We start from the raw sequence: 7,770 nt of genomic DNA on the forward strand, positions 1-7,770 counted from the left end.
GGAGTTCGTTCGATTTAAACCTTGGCGGTTTAGAGCTGACCAAGCATGCGGGGAACGCAGGTTTTTGTTTCATCACAGCTTTCTGTGATCAGACCGATTCCGACAGGACACCGGGTCGGCCGTTCCCCATTATCTTGGCCCTCCCTCTCCTGGCCGAAGCCGGGGCAGCGTTCGAGCCATCGTTCCCTGATTGGCTGCCTGGTAAGGGGGACAGGCTTCGTGTCAAGAGCTCTACTGCAAATCATCGGGTCAGGTGCGACCGCCATCACATTAGTTTAATGCGATACATAGCCGTCGCCCTCTGCAGGACCCTAATTGCAGTAGACCAGTATCGAGGCAACTCTTGTTTACATGCTGTCGACACCTGAAGTAGGTGGACTGTAGGAGGGGGTTGGAAGAGCCTTACGAGAAGGCTGCCTCCCTTACCCCCTGCACTAGCATTTCAGAGACAGTTCGCTAGTGGCTAGTGGCTAGGCGGGGTTGGGGAGGTTGCCCTCTTTTCTCCCACCCGCCCTTCACCAAAGCGAGAGGCCATAGTTCAAAGACAATAGGTTTAAGTTAACCTCTCTGGGGTATGTGGGACGATTTCGTCCCACCTACGTAACAGCTACTGAAATTCCAGTGGCGCGATTTTTGAATCGTTAGAAATACTATTACTTCAATTTCTCAAACATATGACTATTTTACAGCTATTTAAAGACAAGAATCTCGTTAATCTAACCCCACTGTCCGATTTCAAAAAGGCTTTACAACGAAAGCAAAACATTAGATTATGTCAGCAGAGTGCCCAGCCAGAAAAAATCAGACAGCCATTTTTCAAGCTAGCATATAATGTCACACAAACCCAAACCACAGCTAAATGCAGCACTAACCTTTGATGATCTTCATCAGATGACACACCTAGGACATTGTGTTATACAATACATGCATGTCTGTTCAATCAAGTTCATATTTATATCAAAAAACAGCTTTTTGCATTAGCATGTGACGTTCAGAAAACGCATAACCCCCGGCAAACTTCCGTTGAATTTACTAACAGTTTGCTAAATTACTCACGATAAACGTTCACAAAAAGCATAACAATTATTTTAAGAATTATAGATACATTACTCCTCTATGCACTCGATATGTCCGATTTTAAAATAGCTTTTCGGATGAAGCACATTTTGCAATAATCTAAGTACATAGCCCGGCATTACAGGGCTAGCTATTTAGATACCCACCCAGGTCAGCCTCCACCAAAATCACATTTCCTATAAGAAAAATGTTCTTACCTTGCTTGTTCTTCATCAGAATACACTGCCAGGACTTCTACTTCAATAACAAATGTTGGTTTGGTCCCAAATAATCCATCGTTATATCCAAACAGCGACGTTTTGTTCGTGAGTTCTAGAATGCTTCTTCACGGTCCCGCGCATGGCGCATTGGCGTGTCAAAAATGTCTAAATATTCCATTACCGTACTTCGAAGCATGTCAACCGCTGTTTAAAACCAATTTTTATGCCATTTATGTCGTAGAGAAGTGATAATATTCCGACCGGGAGTATGCATTGAGCCTAAACAGCCGAATAAAATTTCTCCTCAGGAGCGACTCATGCACGCGCATCATTCAAAGGTCCTCTGAGCATCCACTTACAAAAGGCGATAATCTGTTTCAACCTGAGGCTCCCTCGTAAACCTTCAGGTTTTTCGCGGGCTCTGAGAGCCTATTGGAGCCCTGGGAATTGTCACGTTACAGCTAAGATCCTTACTTTTCAATAAAAAGATGCAAGACGCACGACTCCTTGTCAGACAGGGTACTTCCTGCTTGAAACCTTGTCAGGTTTTTGCCTGCCATAGGAGTTCTGTTATACTCACAGACACCATTCAAACAGTTTTAGAAAATTCAGAGTGTTTTCTATCCAAACCTGAACAATAATATGCATATTCTAGCTTCTGAGTTGGTGTAGGAGGCAGTTAAAAATGGGAACATATTTTTTCCAAAATTCTCAATACTGCCCCCTAGCCCAGACAGGTTAAGATGGCCTCCGGGTGCTCCTCTGCGTCGTCGCCGAAGCGCCGGTGAAGCCGGGGAGACATTAAACCCCCGCCTGCGCCGGGGCGCAGAGCAGTTGACTGGGTTCCCAGTGCCGTGCGAGGATACGGGGCGATACTCAAGCTGCTTAAAAATGTGAGACCATTTTGGGAAGTCCCGGTTCACTGGACACCCCCAGTCCCCCTCGGTAGCGGCCTACACACCCGCCCATCGGTGCGTCATTTAGCCGTGCCTAACGGGGAAAGGGGATGGAGCCAGTCGGGTGCATCCCAGGCAAAAGGGAACTGCGGGGAACTGGGCTAGGACCAGTACACCCGCGCCGAGGGAAGGGAGAGGCGAGAGGCGTGAGCCCCCTACCCTACCCGACCCACAGCAGAGTTTGTCTAGCAGGATCAGTATCCGGCGGGTTGTGGCCCAGACCGTTACATCAACCAGGAGTTGTCTACCACATCAACTCTAGGGTGGCCGCCCACCACCCACCCCCACATGGGGCAGAGACTCGAGGTCTCTATCTGGTTCCACCACCGGGATATTCCTGGTTCTGCCTGCCACAGCTGGGCAGAACCGGCAGCTTGGTCGCTACCTGGGTGCACCACTTCCCTTCTCGGGCCACTGGGTCAGACCGAAGGAGACGAGGTGTCTCTACCCGCTTTTGTTCTTGAGCTGCTCACTGCTCTGCATACCAGAACCGACCCGCACCGGCTGCTGGGTCACTGTCTGGGTGCACCACTCCCCGTGTAGGGGCACTGATCACCTATCAAGTTGGAAAGGCCCTTCTCTCTCTCTCTTTCCCATCCGGCATCCCCTCTCACGGAGAAAATGTCCACTCCCTCTCCCTCCTTATCTCGCACGAACGGGGCGCGGTTGAAGCTTGTCATTAAGACGGGATACCGTCTCCGACAGGGGCTCCTTCGATAGAGGCTATTCCACGTGGGGCGGGAGGAACCGTCCGTCTGAACACCGACCAATGGCCGGCCGACAGGGGCCCTCCCAGGTGGTTTCCTCTCCGCCTGCCCTTCGCCTCCCCTGCGCTTGTGGCGCTTACTTGGCCACACCGGTGTATCTCCTTTCCCGTAGCTTTTCCTCCCCGGGCCCCCGGAACCTAGGGCTGTGGAGGATCCTGATCGTACGCCCTGTCGGTGTCCGGGAACACCCACTGTATAGCTATTCTCTATATCTCCTACTAAGGAGAAAACACCTCTCCAGGTGAGAAGGCCCTCCTCTCTATCTCCTATTAAGGAGAAATCATATGTCAGGTGAATAGCTATTCTCTATATCTCCTACTAAGGAGAAAACACCTGTCAATGTGAGTAGGCCATTCTCTCCATCCCCTACTAGGATACCTCATAAGTCAGGTGGATAGTTATTCTCTATGTCTCCTACTAAGGAGAAAACACCTGTCAGGGTGAAAAGGCCATTCTCTCTATCCCCTACTCAGGGGAAATCATATGTAAGGTGAATAGCTATTCTCTATATCTCCTGCTAGGGAGAAAACACCTCTCAATGTGGGGAGGCCATTCTCTCTATCTCCTACTAAGGAGAAATCATATTCCAGGTGACTAGCTATTCTCTATATCTCCTATTAAGGAGAAAACCCCTGTCAATGTGACCAGGCCATTCTCTCTATCCCCTATTAAGGAGAAATCATATGTCAGGTGATTCGCTATTCTCTATGTCTCCTACTAAGGATACAACACCTGTCAAGGTGAAACGCCATTCTCTCTATCCCCTACTAAGGAGAAGTCACTTGTCAGGTGAATAACTATCCTGTATATCTCCTACTAAGGAGAAATCGCCTATCAAAATGGAAAAGCCCTTCTCTCTCTCTCTTTCCCATCCGGAGTCCCCTCTCAAGGGGAAATTGTCCGCTCACTCTCCCTCCTTATCTCGCTTGAACGGGGCGCGGTTGAAGCTTGTCAATAAGACGGGAGGCCGTCTCCGACAGGGGCTCCCTGGATAGAGGCTAACCACGTGGGGCGGGAGGAACCGTCCGTCTGAACACCGACCAATGGCCGGCCGACAGGGGCCCTCCCAGGTGGTTTCCTCTCCGCTTGCCCTTCGCCTGCCCTGCGCCTGTGGGTCTGACTTGGCCACACCGGTGTATCTCCGTCCCGTAGCTTCTCCCAGGGCCCCCGGAACATGGGGCTGTGGAGGATCCTGATCGCACGACCTGACGGTGTCCGGAAACGCCCACCGTAGGTGCCAGTTTTGGTAACCCAGTCTGGTCACTCTGGGGGGACAGATGCATCGAAGACATATCCTGGTCGCCTAGCAGCTAGGACTCGCTCATGGCTAAGATGTCATTAGAACCCTTCCCTCCGCGGTGCCTCTCCTTCCCCCCTCCGCCTTCCACCTGGCCGAGGGCTCTAGACCCACACGAGTGGGTAGCAGTATCTAATGTAGTTCTCCTGTATCTATTAATAATATCCTCTCTAGTTCTCATATGGTATGTGTGTTCCTAGCTCGTTTCCCTCTTTATCTTAGACCTTGTGTACTTGAACCAAATCCTAATGGGTGGCGTATAGGGAGGGTTTGAGCGTCCCCACACCACCCACATTCATTTTTTACGGCTGGTCCCGCGCCTTGACAGGCGTCATAAGGGAGGGTTTGGGGCAGCCCTACTCGAGGGCTCCCCCCTTACCTCCCCATGCCATACTGTCAGAGCTAGATCAGTACCCCCGCCCGGTGTCGTGGGAGTAGGGGTTGGGGGGGTCCTACTAGAGGGCCCCCCCCTTACCTCCTCCCACTAACCAGCCGGAGGCTGCTTCGCATTGATCAGTTAGCCTTTCTCTCTGCTCAGCTACTGCTCTGCTCCTGACTGGCATCCTACGGCGAGGGGTTGGCGAGGCCCTGCTAGAGGACCCCTCCCTTACCTCCCCATACTAGCCTGCCAGAGACGGCCCGGTCGCTCTCCTACCGGCGACAACCAGGGGGGTCCAAAGAGGCCACATGTAGGCCCCTTCCTCATCCCCCCTGACGCCGCCCAGTTGGTGAGTTCGTGGACCACGCACACAAGGCTTTGTGCCTGGAGTTGTTGTGGGGGCCCTGTTGGATATCCCCCCTTTACCTCCTTGCACTCACCTGCAACCACCAATCCGATACCTTTCAGTTTGCGTCGCACCGGTAGGGGCTGGAGGGGCCCTACTAGAGGGCCCCTCCCTTACCTCCCAGTGCGGGCCTCCCGAGTCTTTCCTTACTCTCTCTTCCACCTCTGGCTATTACCAAGCGGGAGGGTTTGGGTTTGCCCTCGCCTCCCTACCTTGGCCACCCGAGGCTATGCCTCCGGGCCCTGCTCAGCCCCATATGGAGCCCCCTAGGTATGTGCCAACTGGCCTGGTTCTGGTGCCGCTTATTGTTTAAGGTACTATCAATGTATGGGATTGTGTGTGTAGAATATATATAATGTGCAACTATAACAACTAGAAGGTAAAAATAAAAAATAAAAAATAAGAAAAAATAAATAAATAAATAAAAATAAAAATAAAAGTAAATATACATATATAACTACGCTATAGCAACCTCACTATGAGCAAAATAGAAATAGGTGTATTGTCTATCTCCTCCTATGTGAGCAGGCCGGTCTCTCTATCCCCTACTAAGGAGAAATCTTCTGTCAGGTGAAAAGGCCATTCTCTCTCTCTCCTTCTAAGGAGAAAACACATGTTAAGGTGGAGAAGCCATACTCTCTATCCCCTACTAGGGAGAACTCCTATATCAGGTGAATAGCTACTCTCTATATCTCCTACTAAGGATGACCACTTGTCAAGGTGAAAAGGCCATTCTCTCTCTCTCTCCTACTAAGGAGAAAACACCTGTCAGGTGAATAGCTATTCTCTATATCTCATACTTTAAGATACGCTATTGGAGCTGGAATTACCGCGGCTGCTGGCACCAGACTTGACCTCCAATGGATCCTCGTTAAAGGATTTAAAGTGTACTCATTCCAATTACAGGGCCTCGAAAGAGTCCTGTATTGTTATTTTTCGTCACTACCTCCCCGAGTCGGGAGTGGGTAATTTGCGCGCCTGCTGCCTTCCTTGGATGTGGTAGCCGTTTCTCAGGCTCCCTCTCCGGAATCGAACCCTGATTCCCCGTTACCCGTGGTCACCATGGTAGGCACAGAAAGTACCATCGAAAGTTGATAGGGCAGACATTCGGATGAGACGTCACCGCCACAAAGGGCGCTCGATCGGCTCGAGGTTATCTAGAGTCACCAAAGCGGCCGGGGCAACCGAGATTGGCCCGCATGGGTTTTGGGTCTGATAAATGCACGCATCCCCGGAGGTCAGCGCTCGTCTGCATGTATTAGCTCTAGAATTGCCACAGTTATCCAAGTAACGTTGGAGCGATCAAAGGAACCATAACTGATTTAATGAGCCATTCGCAGTTTCACTGTACCGGCCGTGTGTACTTAGACTTGCATGGCTTAATCTTTGAGACAAGCATATGCTACTGGCAGGATCAACCAGGTAGCCACTCACAACATAGAGGTTGTACCCGGGCACACTAAGCGGAGAACAGCCAGGGAACACTCCTATCCCGTGACAGGAGGAGGCCCTAGGTCAATCCACCGTGCGCCCAGCGGGAGGCCCTGAACTGCTCGTGGCCGGAGCCACAGGTGCCGGGGCACCGCTTAATCAGGTATCTTGTTTTACATTTTTTTACACTTTATTTAGCAGACGCTCTTATCCAGAGCGACTTACAGTAGTGAATGCATACATTTCATACATTTTTTTCTCCGTACTGGTCCCCCGTGGGAATCGAACCCACAACCCTGGCGTTGCAAACACCATGCTGGAGGGTTTATTCGGAAGGCCATCAACGTGGATAAAAGACAGGGTTTGAGAAATACATGTGTTTCTGGCGCCGGTACGGCATGGGTGAACGTCATCCGCAGGCATCGCTACCTGGGTACTCCACTCCCCGAACCGGAACACCAGTGTAGGGCCACTGAGACAGACGGGTCGGCTAGATCTCGCACGAACGGAGCGCGGCTGAAGCTTGTCATCAAGGCGGGGACAACCGTCTCCGACAGGGGCTCCCCCGATAGAGGCAATTCCACATGGGGCAGGAGGAACCGTCCGTCTGAACACCGACCAATGGCCGGCCGACAGGGGCCCTCCCAGGTGGAAATAGAATGCAAATCGGTCAGAAGATGTAAAACAGGCTCGAGAACAGAGGACAACCATGGATATGCAACGTGTGGCAAGCTGGGACAAGAACCATGGTCATGGAGGACCCAAACCCACAAGGTGATAGCTGGGATAGAGCACCTGCCCAGGACAGAGCTCAATATCCTCCCACCACCAAGCTGGGAAAATTGGATCAATACTTAGGACCAATCGGGCGCCGGAGGGATAAGGTCCAAAGTACCCACGGTTCTGAGGGGCTTGTAACCCTCAAAAGAGTCCATAAAGCTCTCCCTATTCGGCCTGAGTAGTAACTCCCAATCGGTCGCCGAAGGGATATGGACCAAAGGAACCATGGTTCTGAGGGGCAAGCAACCCTCAAAAGTGTCCATAAAGCTCTACCTATTCGGCCTGAGTAGTAGCCATCAATCGGTCGCCGAAGGGATATGGACCGAACTACCATGGTTCCGAGGGACAAGCAACCCTCAGAAGTGTCCGTTTCGCATTTATTATATCGGACTAGTAGTTTGCCACTATCCCTGAGCTTCTAGGCCATGGAAGTCATGTTGTCAAAAACCAGGTTTCTGATTTCGCGCCGGTACCTGT

General features: G+C 51.2%; 1 long non-coding RNA gene across 1 annotated transcript in view; it reads right to left on the minus strand.

The window, feature by feature from the left end:
- Nucleotides 1-6,675, minus strand: part of LOC115189451 (uncharacterized) — a 13,217-nt gene extending 6,542 nt beyond the window's left edge. Inside the window, exon 1 of the long non-coding RNA XR_003876911.1 lies at nucleotides 5,883-6,675. This is a non-coding gene — a long non-coding RNA (uncharacterized LOC115189451). The remainder of the gene's footprint in view (nucleotides 1-5,882) is intronic.
- Between the last annotated feature and the right edge of the window lie 1,095 nt (nucleotides 6,676-7,770).

Source organism: Salmo trutta, unplaced genomic scaffold, assembly GCF_901001165.1.
Source record: "Salmo trutta unplaced genomic scaffold, fSalTru1.1, whole genome shotgun sequence".
In the NCBI taxonomy this organism is placed as follows: domain Eukaryota; kingdom Metazoa; phylum Chordata; class Actinopteri; order Salmoniformes; family Salmonidae; genus Salmo; species Salmo trutta.